Raw genomic sequence first — 19,433 nt, forward strand, 5'->3', positions numbered from 1 at the left:
ATGCAAATATTTCAAGTCCTCACGGTACATATGAATTTGGTTTTTCAATAAGACCCTCCTATCATGCACATGAAGCCTTGGCCATTTCAATTTTGAAGGTTGGGTTTGAAAGACCTTTTGATACCCTGGACCCTCCCCCCTTGTAACCGTAATGGCATGGAATCATACCATCATCGAGCATGATTCCTTGCCACCCTTGGATCATCTTAAGCAAAGTAAGAATATAAGGCATGTGTGGAAATTGACAAAGGAAAGGGATAAGTTTCATGCAACTGGAAAAAGGGAAAATGAATCAAGCCACAATTAGACATAACTTGATTCATGACCGAGACGAGGCCTACCATGTGATGCAGACGTGCCCTGGTTTATTGCCAGCATACATGTGATTGGGCCTAACTTGATCCATGACCGGATGTTGAAGTATGGGGCCATCAATATTTCTCTATCTTGACATGAATGTCTGTATAACTTATTAAATATAGTAATGAAGTAAAAAATATACTAACTAATAATCATGATACTCTCCAAAACTCGAGTTGGAATTTTAACATACAAGTTTCCGACATGTGATTCCAATATCGAGGTCAATTTAAAAATTCAATAAATAAGAGGTCAATATATATATATATATATATATATATATATGTGTGTGTGTGTGTGTGTGTGTGTGTGTGTGTGTGTGTGTGTGTGTGTGAAAATATAAAACAAAATAACAAAAATAATAAATGGAGAAAAAAAGAAAAATTTAGTATTCTTTTCCCGTCTTACTCCCACTTCCCGTGATACACAATTCTTCCCTTAAGTTTTTTTTCTCATCTTCTAACATATCTAACATGTGAGTTTAGGATATGGATCGCTTGTTTTTTCTCCAAGTTTTATGAATTATTTAAATAGAGTTGAATTTATTAAATTGAAACAATGAATGATATTAATATATAGCGGATTAATGTTTTTAATGTATATTTATTCAAGGATTATTTATTCTTTTATGAATTTGATTTAAATTAATTTGATTGAAATAATCATAAAAATGATCATTTATTATGCATAGATAAAAGTATATATTTGATATACAACGTATCCCAACGTGTCGAATTCTCTGTTTTTTAAAAATGACGTGTCGGCGTGTCTTGTCGTGTCGTGTTGTGTCGTGCTGTATATCGCGTGTTGGTGTCGGTGCTACTTTGGTTGCAATCAATGCAGAACATCGAGACAAAGTACCCCAAAACTGTCTATAAATAGAAGAGCCTCATACCAATTCAAATGCAAGCCAACTAAAGCAACGCCACACACACGTACGAGAGAGAGAGAGAGAGAGAGAGAGATGGAACTCACGGGTGAGATGGAAGTCATGCAAGTACTGCACATGAATGGAGGAACGGGAGAAACAAGTTATGCTAACAACTCATTGCTTCCGGTACATCTCTCATTGCCCCCGCGTGGGCTCCGAAAATCTTGGATTAATCTGCATTTAATGTTTGATTATTTATGTGCACCATAACATGATTTCTTCATTTTATAGCAGACTAGGATTCTTTTTGTTTTACCAAGATTTGAAATTCTATATGCAGAAAGAAGCAAATTTACCATGCCCTTTGAGATTATGTGACTTATTATTCAATAGTTGAAATTATGACCCTAATTCGTAGATACACTTTTCAATCAACAAGATTTCTCTTGAAAAAGAATGTACACCAGAGGCTATATGAAAGTACTAGATCTGGCAAAATCATTGCAATATTGGACAAGCCCTTTCCGATGATGTTCTAATTTGAACTTAAAAAGAAATTGCATGGAATCTGCAATATTATTTCACTTTATTTGGACTGCCCGCGGATATATCGCTGGATATATTGGCTAGTTTTGGGATTTATTACTTTATATACGAAAAATTAAAGACACGACTTTTTTTCTTTATATGGAGTGAATGCTCTCCTTTTCTTTTTGTAGAGAAAAGTGATATCGATGACGAAACCCATAATGGAGGCAGCCATCTGACTTGCTCCTACGGAACCAAGGTCGAAAAGATTGAAAAAAAAAATCAGTCATTCACAACCACTTGGTTGTTTTCTTTAATCATCTCTTCTCTTACCTTGTGATGGATGGTAGTTAAGCAATATTGTTATAGGATGCAGAGCATGGGACGACTACAGGCATATCAATGCATGACAGGGCGGCAACAGCTTTGGCTCTTGCGTCTAGAGATTCCAAAACCTGAAGATTTCAACAGGCCGGGACATGTTTTCCCATTGAAGTACAGGGAGGTTGGTGTCCTGAAAAGAGCTGGGCATACAGGGGCTTCTGTCCACCTTGCTGTGTTAGCTGGATTGGAACCCCTGACAGTTCTCTTTGCGAGGTAGTGGATGATGATGGCTCCATGGCAAGATTACCTGAGCTTCGTGAGTTTACACAGCAGGAGAATTGAAAATTGCATCCTTGCTGATTTAATCAGGTAAGTATTCTCTTCCCAGCAATCCAAATGCATATACTTTTTAAGGACATGTAGTCCCCAGTCGAATCCAATTTCAGCTGCAACTTTCACTTCTTAAGTATTGGCTCTTTTGGTCAAGATGTTGTCGCTGCAGCATCTCCCTTTTGGGAGTGGATAAAGAGTCTCTCATGGGGTGCTGATGGGCTTTTGTTTTACATAGCAAAAAACGAGAGAAGCATAGGCCATCTTGGTCTATTCGTGTCTGAAGTTTATTTTATGCTTTAAACTTGTGGTTATTATTCTGATCATTGAAATACCATGGAGATCAATAGTTTTGGGATCTGAAGAATTTGTTTCTCACAATATTTTTTGTGTATGGTGTTGTTAGATTGGTGTTTGCAGTTCATCTATTACCCGATGTTTAACTTGAGAAATTGGTTATAACTGGCCAGGATTCTTGTTGAGTCATGTCAATGAGCCCGTGACCTCCATTATCTCTGTGTACATTTTCTTGCATTTACCTTGTTTCAAAACCTATATCTGAATGTCAGTTGACCATTAACTGAGGCGGAGATTGAGGTGATTCTCAGCATCATCACTAGGAAATAAGGATAGAACATCTTGATTGTCAAAAGAGCGCTTGAAGTTGTCTGATGTATTCTGACTTGTATATTGAGAAGCTTCTTGTACTGTATGATTGAGAAAATTTCACTGTTCAATAGATTCATAAATTTATAGGTACCACTGGAAAAGAGATAAATTAGTTGAATGTGTTGTTGCTGCTAGATTACCAACATCGTCGGGCCTTTTACAGCCCATTGCTATAGGTCAATATTAGATGGAATCAAGCACATTGCAATGGTCAAGGTGAGATAAATTATGAGTTAATTGTTAAAACTGTTTTAAAAATCTAGACACTAATGAAAAGAGAGTTTTGAGTGGATTAATTGTAAACTTTGTAGATCTCATTTCTAGCAGTCCAATTTTCAACACAACTTCAATTTGAGCTTCATCTTATGTACTTCCAGTGCGTGGTTTTGTTTGACAATGAATTTAATGGAACAGGGTATCAAGCTTTAGAGTTGAATAATCACCCCACTGAGAAATTGATGGTATCTTTTGGGTGGAACTCCATTTCATGTATCTTGAAGTTTGTAAAAGAAGTATCTAGTATCTAATCATGTGTCAAACATAATTTGGAGTACCAAATTTATCTTACTTGGATAACAATTTTGTCAGGACAGGAAAGTTTAACATTGGGAGAAATGATTGTTAGGATATTAGAGGAACTGCTGGGAACAATAATTCTTTCTTATAGTTTATGAAATGATTGAACTGGGGCCTGTATGTGTCTGCAATTGATATCAGCATGCCGTAATTTTAATCAATAGTAATATCTTTAGTTTTTCCTATTTTTTGTCCTCCCTTCAGACTGCAATATTTCCCATCATGTGATTCATACTTCATTGCATCTGAAGAGGGCAACATTGAAGATTGATGAGATGTCCTTGTGAGGGTACAATTGGCATGCCTCATAGGAGACATATTTGGATCTGCTAGATGCAACTGCGGCAACCAGCTTGCACTTGCGATGCAGCAGATAGAAGCAGCGTGTTGGTCTACCTTTGAGGGCATGAAGGAAGAGGAATAGGTTTAACCTGCAGGATGGTAGGCGTGAATCCATGGAAGCAAATGTGGAGCTTGGATTGCCCGTTTACTCTCGAGAGTATGGAATTGGTACTCAGGTTTTTCTTCCTTAAGTCAGAAACTATATGGATGTGAGAGGCAACCATTTCAGAGATTGTCCATCATTTTGTAGGACTACTAGAGGAAGCTGCTGACTAAAGCAGAGCTTCGAATTCTCGTTAAAAATACAAGATCTAATTACTCTAAAGAATCACTCCATCGTTAATCTTTTTATAGCTCATGAAGAACGTGGGGCTTAGAGGTTATGGCCTGATGATTGCTGAGAGAGTCCCTCTAGTAACTCCTACAGCAAAGGAGAATAAGAGATGCTTGGAGACAAAACGCTCCAATATGGGCACATCTATGGGAGCGTACAATGGCCTCGTCAGCAATCTCATCAGCAAAAACGGCAAGACGAGCAGCCCTATTTCTTTTGATCCAGCTGTGTCTGACTCATGAAACCTGCTAAATAGTTCAACAGCTAATGATTTACGCGGGGGCTCACAAGCAAGTTCACTGACAGATGGTGTTATTACTTAATTTTAAAAGCACCAAGTTAAAGAACATTGGGATTCCTGCTGATGATGAGTTCTGGAAATTTGATGGGGATCCAGTTTTATAATTAATCTAAGATTCATTATTGTTCTATTGATGTCATTCATCCATTTTGTGAGGTGAAAAGGTGACGATTAGCCATCTTATCGAAACTTCCTTGTGTTATCGATGGCTTGCAAGATTTATCCTTGATTCAAGTTCAAGGATACGCTCAAGTCTTTGTTATTGATCATCTCTCCATATTGGCGTTGATAAGGATTGCTTATGACCTTTTATTTGTCGAATGAAGATGCAATACGCAAAGAGGTTGGAAATTAGTCACACACGTACCTATTACTTTGGAAAATGCAATGTCTAGGTGTAATGTTCACTACTCTCCGAAAACATCAGGAAATACATCACCCTTCGATTATTGCAGCAGAGAGTTTTGCTTTCTTTGATCTGATTAACAAAACAAAATATAGCGAAGAATAGAATTTTCTGTAGGCATACCAAAGTTAACGCCTATGTCTTGACATTCCTTCTGAAAATGGAGACTTTGAGTTCAATATTATCAATGCTAACAAGCTTGAACACACAGGCATCTGCTTCCCTTAGAGAAGTTTCTCTCTGAAATGTGGCTTGACCAGCAGAGAGCTTTCTCGAGCCATGTTGTGGGTACTGGATAGTACTGGAGCTTCCCTTGCCTTGATCAATCCGAATACTTAAGAGCCGCAGTTTGCATGCTTCCGTTGATGTGTTCCCTTCAAAATCGCCGGGGACAGCCTGCAGAGTTGATTTTTTATCAACAAACGATGACTTACACAAGAAATGCTAATTGCAGAGTCACTTCGGTTGTCTCAACAAATTGAAATATTCATACAATTCAGGAAACCACAACCGTTATAATTTTAAAAGTAATGGAGAAACACCATTGCAATCCCTAAGATCCACCTTTCCGACGGAAGTCCAGCTCCTATTTAACTAGAAGAGTAAATGGTATGTCTACATATGCAGACCATAAGATGTGGGAGAGGTAAAAAAAAAAAAATCTTCAAGATTGACTAATGAGATCATTATTCATCATTCGTGCTTAAACACAGCAAAGCAGATGCAACTCGTGCAATTTCCACAAGTTTAACTGGAAAAGCGAGTAGAGAGAGAAAATTTAACTGAGTAGAATTGAATTCTACTATTTCATGTCATCTTTGTAGTGGCAGTGTCAAAAAATCTTCCATAAAAAGTGAACTTTGTGGATTATAATTCCTCGATTTTGAATTTTAAGAGGATGGAAATCAAATGGTGGCCGGAGGAATCATTTCCAACGTCAGATATAATTATCAAAAATGAAATTAAAAAAAAAAGAAAAAAAAGAGAGAAGGAAACGACAATTTCGACATGTTTGGATGAGGAAACGATCTCGTCGTCGCGCGGACGCTCCGTTGCTGGGTTTTCTCCGTTGATGCATCCTCGTTGCCGTTTGTTCTGATTGAGAAGTTTGAATCTCTTCTCCTATCGCAAAGTTCCTACCTCTGTCCCGCGCGGTTGCTCTGTTCTTACGTCCTCATTGTGGTAATCACACGTTTGACAAAACGCCACAGAGAGAGAGAGATCCGACACTTCTTTAGTTTGGTATTCGCCGTTCCAGCTCTAAATTTCACCTCTGTCACTGCCACTCATCGTCGAGAGTTAAGACATTCATCTAGTTGCCATGGTCTGTCCTGCTCTGCTTCGCGGTTGGTTATGGCAGCCTCCTTATGCTTTGTTCCTGTGTGCTTTTTCAAGAGAAGGTAATTTAGTCTGTTGATGCACCGTCACGCTCGCATATCTTCTTCTCCCTTCAGCTTTACCCCATGTGCGGTCGAATGGATAATGCACGGCGATCGTTTGACGATATGCCTCTTGAGGAATAACTTCACTGGGAAAACGAAGATTGAAGAATACATGAGGATGGGAGAGGCGGGTAAGTCTCTGGATCCCTTAGTTACAAGCCGTACAGGGACGATTTCTCTTGGAACGTGTCGGTTTCGTGTTTTGCTGGTGAAATGAGCAAATGTTAGTTTCCAGGAAGAATGCATAAGCTTAAAATTCCAGGGTTCATGGTTATGGCAAGAGTAGGACACCCATGGAAGCCCTTGGGTTGATTAAAGCTACTGAGCCAGCGAATTAGCGTATCGGAGAGTATGAAGAAGGGAGGGCTACTACTTGGAGGAGTCTCTTGCTCAGCAACAACTCCGTCTTCTCTCCGACAAGGGCGAGGACAAGGATGAGGATGAGGATGAGCCATGGTTGAATGAATTTCAAAAAGGACAAAAGACGGAGGGCTTCAAGGAGCAGCAAATGTAATTACATGTGCTTTCAAATGAATTATACTTTTCTTGCCTCTTGCTCTTGAAATTGAATCAACTCGGAGCTCGAAAAATTGATCAGTTTTTCACTCCAGGTCATCTGCTTCTACGACATCTTCCGTTTTAGTTGAGAGAAATTTGCTCCTGAGGTTTGATATTTTGCTGCTGATTGGCGATTAATCTATTTCTGAAGCACTCTTATTGGATATTATTATACAAAAAGTAGAGTTGACTTTGTATTTGTAAATTATTAGGTAACCATAACCAATGAGTAAATGCTTCGTGAAGTTCAGCCACCCTTTTTCGACGATGAAACCATGTAATTTTTGCTTGGTATGGCCTATACTAATTTCCCAACTCCATGTTAATGATCACAGAAATCATAGTTAGGCACAAATTTAGATGGGCATCCTCTTTTTTTATATTAGTAATTAGTTAATGGTCACAAAAATAAATCATAATGTCAATTAACTACATCTTTGGGTGATCTAATTTAGCGGTGCAATATCTTAAAAGGATGTTCCCCAAAAATATGTTATCTTAAGAACATACCATCATTAGATAATGGATAATAACTGATTATTGATACACCTGATTGATCCCTGAGAAAAAGAAGTGATTTAACCACTCATTTTGTCTCATTTTCTATTCTTTTTCCATTGTTATATCTATCACCGGTTTCGACTGTGCTACCACAGACTCCGAAATTAATGATTAATATGTGAAAGTCTATGTGGTATCTCAAAAATAATAATAAAAATAATGGAGACTTTGAGTTTAGTATTATCAATTCTAATGAGCTCGAACACACATACATCTCCTTCTTTTAGAGAAGTTCCTCGGGATAAGTACACTAATGGTGTCATAAGTTGTGTACGGCGCTCACTTTGGTGCCAAAAGTTTCGTCGGATCACTTAAGTGCCAAATCGGAGGAAAACGCTCACTTTGGTGCCACCGGCGAAAGATTCCGGCCTCCGGCGAAAGATTCCGGCCAAAATGATTTTAAAAAAAAAAAAAAAAATTGATAAGCCTTTAAATGACGTCGTTTCGGTCCTCCTTAAGAAAACGACGCGTTTTGCCATCCTACGTGGATAGCTTCATGGAAATGACGCCGTTTAGCTCACATGGGGAAGAAATTAGAGTTTCGGCGAGGTCGAAGCCGTGGCCGTCGTCGGGGTTGGGGTCGGAGTCGGGGTCGAAGTTGCGGCCGCCGAGTGGCCATCATCGAGGTCGGGGTCGGGGTCGGGGTCGGGTCGAAGCTACGGCCGTCTAGTGGCCATCGTCAAGGTCGGGTCGGGTCGGGGTTTGAGCCGCGCCATCGCCGCGGTCGGGGGTCGAGGTCGAGGTCGGAGCTACGGCCGCCGAGTGGCCATCGTCGGGGTCGGGGTTAGGGTCGAGGTCGGAGCCACTGCCGTTGAGTGGCGATCGTCGGGGTTGGGGTCGAGGTCGGGGTCGAAGTCGTGGCCGCCGAGCGCAAGGACCGTCAAGGACGGCGACGGCCGGAGATTAGGGTTTTGAATTGGGGGAGACACCAAACGGCGTCGTTTTGGTGTTTGGATGTTGACTCAACTCTCCGATGAGCCACGTCGGCATCAAAAATTAATAAAAACGCCACGTCGGATTTCCGGCCAATTTCGTCGGAGTTGGCACCAAAGTGAGCGTTTTTCAAATTTTTTGGCACTTAAGTGATCCGACGGAAACTTTTGGCACCAAAGTGAGCGCCATACACAACTTATGGCACCATTAGTGTACTTATCCCGAAGTTCCTCCTTCAATTACGGCCTGTGTCATCCTCAATCCGTCCCCTATCTACGGAGTAAAATTACGACGATAATCAACATACCACAAGAAAGTAAAGGATGGCCACTTTAGGATGAAAACTCCAATTTTCATTGGCGGATCACGAAATTCCTGACAACTAGAAATAGACTGCAAATGAGGAGCCACGAGGGCCCAAGCCACAAGCAGGCCCAATGGGCCTCACGCCCACTATAGGTGGCCCAAGAGGGCTCGTTAAGCCATTCAAGCCCATTCTTGAATTCTGGGAACATATGCATTAAATTGGCCTATGTGCATGAATAGTGAATTGGACTATAATTTAGTTCAATTCCCATTTTACTCCTTTTAGAAGCTAGAAGGCTAATGAGACAAATTTGTGGGTATGCAAGAAGGAAAAGTGGCGCCTGAAGTGAAGAAGGAAGAGAGAGAAGACCTACCTAGCTAGTCGACCTAGCTCATATCCCAATTCTAGCACATGTGGGATATCTTGTCATTAATGGACTTAGATATAAAGGCTTCATGAAGCAATATGAGCCAAGTAAAAGCTTAGTCATAAGCAAATTAAGGAGAGTTGTACATGAAGTCATTAATGCTTGAAGAGAGAAGATAAGCTAAATTTCACTCATTTCTCTCTCTCTCTCTCTCTCTCTCTCTCTCTCTCTCTCTCTCTCTCTCTCTCTCTCATTTTCTCTCAACCGAACCCCCATACCCATTTCTGTCTCTTGGTTCATCTCATCTCATTCCCATTTTTTCTCTCTCGGTTGAGCCGCCATCTACCGTCCATTGCCGTACCCGAGCCATCCTCCCTGCTGTGAGTCATGACCGTTCACCGTCCCTTACCACTCACCGCAAAGCCGCACCTCACACTGTGACCCATACCAAGCCGCACCTCATGCCGCCACCCATGTCAAGCCGCCACCGTGCCAGACCATTGTCCACACTGTAAGCCTCATCGCCGCTGCTCACTGTCAAGCCTTGATCCGGTCTTGTGAGTAACTTCCTAACCCTTATTTAGGGTGGTAGTTACGCTTAGGATTAGGGTTAGATTAAGGTTGATCATAGTTAGATTAGATGATAAGTGGATTAGGAGGATAGGTTATTAATGATAAGTGATGAGTGGAGGTGATAAGTTATCATGAAAAGTGATAAGTGGATATGATAAACTAGCATGAAAAGTGATAAGTGGATATGATAAGCTAGCATGAAAAGTGATAAGCGGATGTGAGAAGCTATCATGATAAGCGATGAGTGCTAGTGATAAGCTATTGTGATTAGTTATAAGTGCAAGTAAGAGGATATCATGATCAGTGATGCTAGTAATAAGTGATCATGAATAGTGAAAAATGTATGTGATAACTTATCAAAAAGGTGATAAATGCTTATTATATTTTAATTTTGAATGTGATAAGTGCATATTATATTGCAATTTTAAATATGATAAGTACTTCTTGAATTTCAATTTTTAGAATGCTAAGTGCTTATTATATTATATATTTAAAGGTGATATGCGTTTATGAAATCCTCATTTTGAAAATGATAAGTTTTTTCAAAATGTTATTTTGAAAAGTGATGCGCCAAGTTGGTAATTGAACTCATGGTGTGATATTATATATTATGAGGTTGATGCATGATTATTTCGGTGGATAAATAATCATTGCATGATCATGTGAGATTATTTCATGGCATTTTTGTGTGCAAATATTGCTAAAGTATAACGTATGAGCACTAAACACTCTTGCATTGGGTAATGAGAAAGATAAAAATTGACTTGAGTGGTTCATGTACTCGTGTGATCACATAATTTCCGTACTCGTATGATTACGATGGACGATGCCCGATGGATTTCAGATGCCCTTCACATCAACGAGATGCCGTTCACAGATAAATTTCAAAACAAAGCTCTTTATTTGGAATGCCGTCTTCAAGTGAGGTCGAGACATTGCTGTGCTCAATGGGGCGGGACTATGTCCGGTTACGTCGGAAGACCACCGACGCGAGTGTCGGTCGTGGTCAAGAGCGGTCCTAATAATATGATATTATGGTCTCAAGAATAGTATGGTAGTATGGAATGCCATGTGATTCTCGAGACACCGCGTCTGCAAAGTGCATGAGTGCTAAATATATATTATGGCTTGCACATGTATGGCATGGATATATATGAGTCGCATGAGATATGCGCGAGTTAATTATCGTATTAATGATTTATGTGGCACATGCATGCTTGATCGACCTTGTCTATGATTTGAGAGGTACGTGGATTGTGCATGTTTAGGGTGTCTTCGAAGCGAAGTACCTTCCTACGTGAGGATTAGGGAGTTTACTTACTAAGTATATCTCATTTGTTGTTGTTAAATGTGCTAGGCCCTCGTCATGACTAGCCCATTTCAACATGTTTGCTTTGGGGTGCCTATTGACCAGGACTCCCAGGTGAGCCCATCCTCAATCGAGGGTACTGACGTAATCTATGAGAAGAACGTGTCCACCATCTGAGTCGATGAGGGGTTGCCTAACCTGGTGCCCCCATAGGTTTGTGGCCTAGTATGTTTGGTTCGGAGGGAAGCTCTAGGGCCCTCTCAATGGACTTAATGGACCACCAGGTGGGGGATCCAAGGGTGTTGCTTGGGACCCCATGGTCGTGGATCGCCGATGGCGATGTCACTAACCCGGAGGTGGACCCTGATCTGGAGTCAAACCCTGAGCCTGAGCCGTGGTATTATAACCTAGACGTGTACTTGATGTGTAAGGGATACCACCTTTTTAAGGCACTCTAATAGTATAAAAGTGCTAGGCTAAACTCAACCCCTTTTGATAAATTGGAAGGAATCCGATTTGCGGATGTATATATGCTAAGTTTTTGGTGTATTAAAGTTAGTGTGTAAATGTTAATATAATTGATATATGTTCTATGCTATCCCTATTGATATGAATGATTGGAGTGGTCAAGGAAGGATATTGCAGCTCGTACTGTTAGTAATTAAACCAAAACCATTGGAAATTGTTGATCAACAACTAGCTTAGCTCATCATTATGATGTAAATAGTTAATAAACAAGTGAATGCTTTAGGATGCTTATTAAGAAGAACACATAGGGAATCGAATGAATAAATAAAGAGATGATTTGTTAGTTGACCGAAATTGTATCAAGAATATTGTTAGAGATGTTAAGACTAGTATGTAGTGTTAGAGATAATAAGACTGAATCTGATAGAATTGATATACAAAGTGATGTGCAAGATTTCAATTGATTGTTTGAATATGATCCGCTTATTCTATGCCTAGTACTTGTGATGTCTTTAGCATGACTCGTGCATTAATAAGTGATCAGTATGAACATTGCCATTAGATATTCAGCCCACTAGTTTGAAGACATCAACGGTAAGTAGGTTGATTCAGGCACTAGGTATAAATAACCTTGCAAAGACTTGCCGATGATAAATAACTAATTAATTTAAAAAATAAAAATAAAAATTGATGGGGGTCTGAGCGGGTCTTGCTCTGTGTGCCGACCAAGAGAGACATTGTTTATTTTGGGATTAGCTATGTTATTGCGGGGAGAGTCTCACTAGTAATCTAGGTAGCACGAACACGTTCAAAAGGCCTCCGTGTCGTGTCGGACACCCCGACACGTGTCCGACGTGTCGGACACGCGGTCAACGCGCGTCGAAGTTTCCGACACGTGGTCAACTCTTTCTGACACGCGCGTCGGAGCGTGTCCGGATGGCGGATCTGCAGGTGCAAAGGAAGAAGGTGATGGAGGGTGGAAGCAAGGGTGAGGGAGCCGTCGTTCACGCGAGGGAGGGCTGCGACCACCGACTGCAACGCTGGAGAAGGCTGCGACCGCCAACTGCGCCGAGAAGCCTTCTTGATCGTCTTGGTCAGCTGCGACCGCCGACTGCAACACCGAGATGAAAAACCGCAACACTGCGATGGAGGGTTGGACGCGAGGCTTCGACGGCAAAGGGAAGAACGGAGGCGAGGCACCGGCGAGAGAGGTGGAGACGTCAGACCGAGCAAAGGAGAGGAAAAATAAGGGGATTGCTAGGTTTTTGCCTTTGGGCTGTTTTTAGGGAGAAGAGAAAGGAGAGAGACAAGGCGTTGACGGCTTCTGGGGAAAGAAAGCCTCGTGCAGGGGAAAGAAAGCCTGCGAGCCTGGTGCAGGGGAAGCAACAGGCGCAGGTGCAGGGGAAGTGACAAGCGCAGGGGTGGGGTGGGGGAAGAAAATGTGTGCTGAAATAAATGGGTGGGACCCATTTAAATTTTAAAAAGAAATATGAAACATTAAATAACTTTATTCATACATGATAAGGCTAAAAAATAAATAAATAGACAGATTAAAAAGTTATTTCAAAAATAAAAGCACTAGATATTAAATAATGATAAATTTTGATCAACATAGAAAATATAAATTTATTTTGACTCTAATCTTTCATTAGTTATTTATTTCATCGATAACTTTTGTTAAAGTAAAAAAATGTCTTTTTAATTTTTTTATGAATAAATTTATTAATGTTATTAGTATAGATTTATTATAGACTCTTTTTTTTTTTTTTTTTATTTATGAATTTGAATAAATTAATTTAAATATAATAATTAATCATGTATATATAAAAATATTTATTTAATATTTAACGTGTCGGAACGTGTCGAAATTCTTTATTTTTTGAGAAATGACGTGTCGCGTGTCGCGTGTCGCGTGTCAGTACTACCTAGCTAGTAATTCCTATAACAAAGGATCGAAAGTCAAACATTCGGCTACCTGCTACAAACTGAAGATCTTTGGCCTTTAGAAATTCCTTAGCCGTGAGTCCTGCATTTTTAAGGCGATTAAGTCTAATTTTTTTCAGCTAATAGTCAGGTAAGATTCATGATCATTCTTATCAATTTCATTCATCGTCACATAAGTTGAAAAGGGGAAAGACGAGTCCTCTTATTGAACTTCCTCCTTCAGATGTTAAGCTTCGTGGATAAGTCATGAATATGTCTCTTCAGGAATCCACGAGGACTACTCTGCCCATGCACGTTTTCAAACAGCCAGTGTGATAAAGAAAGACCGTGTATACTCACGAGAGAAGTACACAACATGTAGATTTAGGACAATAATTGCAAGTTTGAGGGCTTGTGCTTTTAGACTCTAAGGTAGCCTATATGATTTGAAGTCACAAAAATAAGGCTCCGTTTGTTTCATGGATTATGAATGATTTGAAAAACATTTTCCTAAAAATAAGCTTATATTAAGTCAAAAAAATAAACGCTTATATTCCTTACAAAAATAAATAAGTGAAAATATTTTTATTATCTACAAAGATATTTAAAAATAAGTTATTTGCAATAATAAAAATATTTTCCATTAACTAATTATTTTAAGTGATACAAAAAATATTTTTTAAGAAATGTTGTCCAAACTATTCATTTTTCATAAAACAAACCGAGCCTAAGATAACTATAATGTGGAATGAATCTGGTCAATTTCTTTAATAGCAAAAAGTGAAGATAATTGGTCTTAGAAAGAAAAATTGTTTTCTCCTTTCTTTTATAGAAAAAAATTGAACTTTTGTAAAGATAATAAAGCTCCTACCTTACCTCCTCTCTTCCATGAGAGCTTCAATTAGTAATTTACAAAATGTAGTTATTTCCATTGTTCAACTCGAATTTGGTGTCCACGTATCTGTTTCTATAGAGGATTTCTCCGAAGCGTGATTTGTTTGTTTACCGTTGACCTTCCCCCCCAACTCTCTTTCTCTCTCTCTTTGAATTAGAGTCCACAGGTCCACATCCCATAGAACAAAACAGGGCCCCCATTGCCAACATTACGGGCGAGCTAGTAGTTTTCAAGAAGCAGTGGGCTGAGAAATTTCTTCTCAAGCTAGTGAGAGAGAGAGAGAAAGGAGGAAGGAGCTGAAGAAGACAAACGATTGAGGAAGGTTTATAAAACCATCTTCCAGCTTCAACTAATATATGCTGAATTAGGAAGAAATTTCGGCAGACTAAAAAGATGATGTGTGAACAAGCGTGAACTTACAAATTAGCCGGGTTCAAGTGTGGAAGAGAGTATAATCATGTGATCAACCTAAAAGTTTAAGTTGTTGGATAGAGGGAGATCACATGAATAGAAAATGTATTTAGGATCTTAATCAAGCGATTTTGGACAATACTTCAATAGTCTAGACCCGACCGGGCAATATCCGGTGTTGCACTTTCATCTTCTCTCTAGGACGACGATGACCAGAAGCCATGACCTTTGTGAAATGGCGGGAAAGCGCACTGTTTTGCTTTTGGTGATCTATAAAAAGCCCTTGTAACAAGAAAAAAAACCACTGTTTGGATAAGCTTTCAGTGATGGAGGCGACACCAATGGGATTCATGATGTTGATCAGACCAACGGTAAAATTTCGCCCGATTGAAGGAAAGAAACCCAAGAGGAGTATTGAAATTTATGGAGAAGCCAAAAATAGAGGAATCAGCTCACACGGGGCTGGTATTTGCTTCTCTTCCTCTCCATCTACAGTTCGGTACAATCAAGAAGCATTTGGGCCATCGCATGCCTCAGCAGGAAATATAGTTTCTATAATTTACAGAAAGTTACTTAATTAGGCACTAAATTTATTGTGCGATATCAATTCAGCTTTAAACTTTTCAACTTTTAATAATTTAGTCCTAAATCTTTGTGCGAAAATAGTTTAGGACTAATTACACAATTTCCTCCAAACTATTTAGCATGTTATAAATTGCTAATTTGAAGCACGACTTACAAAGTTAAATTTCTAGCTATAGGTGCGACCCGCCTTCCCATGCTTGCTAGTAAATTAGGAAAGAACCTAGAAAAATTACTGCTAGACCGTTTGCTAGGGTGGCCACCATTTTCACACGTGCGAAAAGCTCCACCTGCTTTGTTCGGTCAACACCACTCGTGCGAGTCCAACAAGCAAGTCTTTACCCCCGTGAACACGTGCTCTATCTTCACCTGCCGGAACATTTCAATTAGCCCTCTGCACTCGATTAGGAAAGGCTCAAGTGAGTAATTGTCATAGAAGGATTTATATAAAGCATTGTATAGCATTAACGGCATCCTTCGTCTCTAGGTCATTATTCAGAGAAAAGTATGTAGGATAATGCAGGCTCCTGATCGGTCAATATTCACATGCTTTCATCAGACATTGCCACGTGAGGCCAATCAAGCTATGAACCAGATCGCTAAAGCCCAAGAAGAGCGACGACTAAATCCAAGTCGAGTCTCTTTTGGACTGATGGGAATATGGAATAATTTGTGCTGATATTTCATGGATAGGGCCAAACACACCCCGCTTTGTTAGAATATCATCTCTTATTAATCCTAAAAAAAATAGAGAATTACCTCACCAGAAAAATTAACGAGAAAGAGGTAAATTGGAAATAGAATCCCTACCTCAATTAAAGTTTTCTTCATTTTAACCTTTGACTGTGCCTCAATAACTTCCAAATCTCTGTACCAATTACATCACCTGCCCTCCCCTTTATCAGTGACTAGACAAGTTAAAAAGATGAAAGATATAGAAGTTATAGTGCTTAAGGTGTTGGACAATTAGAGAAGCAGAGGCAAGCGGGAACAAAAAAACGATGACAGTGACATTAATTGGATCTTACTAGTTTTATGTGCGTTTATTTATGCTGATAACTTTTGTATGGCTGCATTCAAATCACCCTCCAAGCGCACATCCCATGCATGTCGAAACAGTCTTGGATAATGAAGTATTGGTGTGCTTACTGTACCCTTAGAAAATATCTTCATGCTCGGGCACTCCTCCACTTCAATGTCATCCAATAATGGAAACCTAAAGATGCAACTTTTGATGGAGGAGAAGCATAATAGACTTGGCAGATATTGTAGTCTCAGTGTTTCTAGCTTCTCAAGAGAAATCACTTCTCCTTCTCCTTTTCCATCGTTTGCTACTATTTCTTTCATTCTTTCACATCCTATTATCGTCATCTCAGTGAGATGCACCAAATTTGTGACCATTGGAAAAGTTACTAGATGTACCAACCCAGATGAATTCTTCACCACTAACTTTGTCAAATTCCGAAAGGATGCCATGGCTGGAAATATTGTCGTCAAACTAGGGCAATCCCAAACCTCAAATGTTTTGATACTTTGAAGAATTTTTGCCACCAAATAGTCTTCTCTCCAAATGCACTTTATGTTGTGTAGCTTGCTTAACTTAAGTTCCTTAAATTTTCAAGCACTGCATGTAAGCCCTCATCCACAAGCCCTTCATTAGGGAATATATCTTCAAAGGAACTACAGAAAATCTCCAGGCTTTCTAGATTCCGAAATCTCTCTAGAAGGAATCTAGGAGGAAAGACGGCCTTTTCATCATGAAAGCATGCCAATATTAGTACTTTTGGCTTGCCAAAGATGTCATCAGGAAATTTTCCATCCAATATCATCTCAATATCCTTATCAACCAATAAAAGTCTTTCTAAGATGGGAATGTCCTGCCAATTTGCCAATTCAATGAGAGAAGTAAATTCAATCAAAAGTTAGACAATAAAGCATGTGCTTTAAAAGGTTAATTGAGTTGGTTAATTGCCATGGAAGGTGGCCATCTTCTTACGGTTCATTAATACAACCGTAAACTCATACTACAAAATACTACCATAACCAAATGCTCTACCATGGGCCATGGCCATTCGCCAACAGGGTTCGCTGTGCGCTCATGTACTAATGCTTAGATAGAAAGGAAAAAAACTTATTGGCATAGGAATAATCAAACAAACAAATGAAATTCCATTTTACTCAACAAAAAAAAAAAAAAAGCTGGTCATCCCACCATGATTTGAAAAGGAATTGCTAAATGTCAGTACGGTTAAGTTGGCACCATCAATTCAAGAATCACCCTGACAAATTCATCTCGTATTAAGAATATGTCATGCTGTTAACGAAAATATGTAGATCTTTGATTTGGGTAATGGAATGTGCCACTAGTGTTGCTACAACATCCTGGTGTCCACAAATGAAAAGTGTGCTTAAAGAGATTAGAAATATCTTTTGTTGTCTTCAAATTGACAAGCAAGGGGTTCATGATTTATATGATATCAAATTGTGACATGTCTATGCAACTGACATAAGATATAGTAGGTGAATTAAAGAATAAAGTAGAAATTGAGGAAGAGCATTTGCAAACATACCCTCTCAAGTGGCAAGTGTGCTTCATGGTCCAAAAGGTTGTGTTGATCGTCTCTCTGAGCCCATTTGTTCATGGATGTGGTAACGGAGAATATATTCAGTTTGTCACAGTGAGTCACTCGCAATTCATTCAAGAATGGCCAGTTCAAAGTGGACAAGTTAGAGCAAAAGCTCTTGAGTCGTGGCATATCATGTAACACCAGAGATGTTAGTTTTGGGAAAAGGACTTCAGCAGTATTAGAGGGTGGATCTGCTCTCGCAACTATTTCCTTGAGCTCACAAGACTCTATGCGAAGTTCCTCAATTTGGTTTAGACTTCTAGCCACCCAATGCGGAAATAGATTTTCAAGGCTCTTACAGTTCTTAGCCTCTATTTTCTGTAAACAATCAAAAGTAAGAGTTTCTTGAGGACTGTCAGTCCATATTTTGCTTATGTCGTCCAAGTGGGAGAGAACCATCATCTCAAGCTTGGGAAATTGTACCTGCCATATTGAAAAAAATTACCCAATAAATTTGATTACATTGAGTTATCACCTCAAATCCTAGCTCTTCTAAATGATGACAATTCTAGAGCTTGTTAAGGACACAAAGAGGGAGGAGTTGACTGATGCTTTCAGTTCAGTGGGTCCTGATTATGGTCGAGTATGTTGCATTACAACAAGCATGAAATGCGGTGCTAGAAAATTAGTGACCTTACTGTCCTTAATAATTATTAATACTCGTGCGCAAAAAAGAAAGAAGAAAAATTTTCAATGAGTTATGATACAAAGAACGCAATTACAACCTCAAATACCAAATGAATATTTTTGCAATTGCCTAAATTTCACATGACATTAAATTTTAATGCTAGTTTCACACACAAATAGGGACCCCTAGATTACCAACCAACAAAAAAAAGAGGACCCCTAGACAAACGCGATTTGTCTTCGTGAACAAATGAAATATGTTGGTGGTACGAAAAACATGAAAACCATTGTATGAGCTATTATGAACTGTTTATTTAAGTGCCCATGCGGAATTTTCATCTCATTATGAAGAAATTAAAGAATTACGACATGCTACAACCTCAATCACCAAATCTATATTTCCTTACTTCTCCTAAGTCCATGAACCATGGAAAAAGACAAATTTGTCATACAAGTATTGAACGGTCCACCAAGATATTCCCCTCCTTTTACCACATTCTGTTTATTTGGAGAAAATCAACTGTGTCATGACCTCTTATGACTTGTCCACGGAGAAGCAAGTATTATATATTTTTAAGGTGGTTGCAATAAAATAAATGCAATTACAACTTGTCACAACCAAAAAACAAATCACTATTTCCACACTTCCCTAAATCAAAATTATAAATTGAGGATTACTATGAGTTTTTTAAATATTTTAACAATGTGGGGAACACCTATTATTACATGATAGCTCATATATGACAAATAAATGAAATTAATGCGATGAAAATTTGTCACAACAAGAAAATCGCATGACTATTTTTGCA

General features: G+C 39.2%; 2 long non-coding RNA genes across 2 annotated transcripts; one reads left to right on the forward strand and one right to left on the reverse strand.

Annotated features, from left to right (window-relative positions):
- The first annotated feature begins 2,104 nt into the window (after positions 1-2,104).
- On the forward strand, positions 2,105-4,765 carry LOC120295552. The gene is made up of 2 exons (XR_005552935.1): positions 2,105-4,176; positions 4,355-4,765. It is a non-coding gene; the product is annotated as an uncharacterized LOC120295552 (long non-coding RNA).
- Positions 4,766-15,357: 10,592 nt separating this feature from the next.
- LOC120295538 lies at positions 15,358-18,689 on the reverse strand. The gene is made up of 4 exons (XR_005552924.1): positions 17,941-18,689; positions 16,399-17,247; positions 16,181-16,278; positions 15,358-15,764 (listed from the first exon to the last, which is right to left on the reverse strand). It is a non-coding gene; the product is annotated as an uncharacterized LOC120295538 (long non-coding RNA).
- Positions 18,690-19,433: the final 744 nt, after the last annotated feature.

The sequence above is a fragment of the Eucalyptus grandis genome, chromosome 7 (genome assembly GCF_016545825.1).
Source record: "Eucalyptus grandis isolate ANBG69807.140 chromosome 7, ASM1654582v1, whole genome shotgun sequence".
In the NCBI taxonomy this organism is placed as follows: domain Eukaryota; kingdom Viridiplantae; phylum Streptophyta; class Magnoliopsida; order Myrtales; family Myrtaceae; genus Eucalyptus; species Eucalyptus grandis.